Below are 1,792 nucleotides of genomic sequence, written 5' to 3' on the forward strand. Positions count from 1 at the left end.
TAAGTGAATATTGTGGGTGACAAATCCCACCGAGGTTTTTCCCACACCGGGTTTCCTCATTAAAATATTGTGTTATGGTGTGTTTTTCATGTGGTTCTTTTTATCTTTGTTTATTGCATTACTTTTTGTTTACTGGTACACAGTATTAATATGCTCTACATGTTTTAAGTTAAGAAAATCTTATTATCGGTTAGATACTGATTCACCCCCCCTCTCAGTATCTATGGGAATCCTAATAAAAAGCTCGACCCAGATCCAAGTAGTTGCAAATCCAATGGCCTCCATTTCCAACACAAAAAGGAAGAGTAGCATCAGGGTAAGGGCAAAGAGCCCCAACACCATCCACACTCTTAGTCATGCCAACAATGCCCATGACAGAAAGAACTAATGAAAAAAGTATTCTACCATCAGCTAGATAGGGCAATGGGGAGCAGAGCTGGGACACATCCCTCCCAATGACCAGAGAAGACAGCAAAGCATCCACAACACTAGAAAAAAGGTTGACCTCCACCAAGACCACAACCCCACTAGGATTGACCACCTCCCCATCTCCATCATCTCCTTTCTCCATTGCATCTTCTCCTCCATTTGCTACCCCTAAAACCCTAGCTCCAGTGATACTTCTTGCTTCCCACATCTTTTTTTTGTTCCAATGGCATTAATGTGTATATGATAATTCATCCTAGTATTCTTGTTATCTATTTTACATATCAACTATTATTTTAGTTTCAAGATTGATTTACTTAGCGATTTAAAATAAATCACAAAATATTTTCATATATATATTTGTGTGTGTGTGTGTGTGTGTAGCCTTTGCTTAATTATGTTTATCTCACTAATGTATATCATGAAGTATCAATGAACTATCTTACATCTTATGAGTGCCTTCTTTGGATAAAATTTGCATGGCTTTATATTGTATTTTTTACTTAATCTCACATACATGAATTGTGTTATTAAAGAATATGGATCTCTAATAATATAAAATTAATTTATAATATATTTCATGATCAATATTTGCTATATGATTCAATAAGGTAATCAAGTTCTAAGTGAGTAGGCTTGCAAAATAAAAATTATTGGTGCAAAATAATGAGAATTATGTACATAGGGTGATTTCACCATCAAGATTACTTATGTTAATTTTTAATTTTTATTTTTGAGACTTTAGAAGATTATCTACGCAAGGTTAACCAGCTTAAAGAAATTAAACATTACCATACCTTAATAATTTTCTCTAAGTCGTCCAATGTCTAATCATAAGTCTTATCTCATTGTTCCTACAATAATATCCACTACTGTAGTATATAGACAAGTCAAGTATATCCCACACAATTGACACACTCACCATGGTCACATGTATAAAAAACATCATAAACCAACAAATTGTGTGTTCCTTGTTTAGTAATCTTTGGTCTTATCTTTGGCTACCAACATTTATTTTATATATCCATGATCAAGTAGAAGGTTTTTTAGTATATTCTACCCATCATTTTGGAAGAAACTAGAAGGTGGCATGCTCTAAATCAATTCTACATGTTTGATTATGATAGTTTGATTCCTACAACTTATAATGCATGTTACCAAAATATCGTATACTAGGGTCCAAAATGTAGGATGCTTATTTCTACAAAATCAGCTTTCATGCAATCCTAGTCACCTTCCATGTAGCATGCCAACTCTTTGTGGTAGTTACCACAAAGTGACATTATAAGATGAACATAAAATAGGTATAAATAAAAAAAAAATAAGGTAAATCAATCCTAGGACTTGCAAAGTTTGAGACACCTTA

Source organism: Cryptomeria japonica, chromosome 7, assembly GCF_030272615.1.
Source record: "Cryptomeria japonica chromosome 7, Sugi_1.0, whole genome shotgun sequence".
Classification (NCBI taxonomy): Eukaryota; Viridiplantae; Streptophyta; class Pinopsida; order Cupressales; family Cupressaceae; genus Cryptomeria; species Cryptomeria japonica.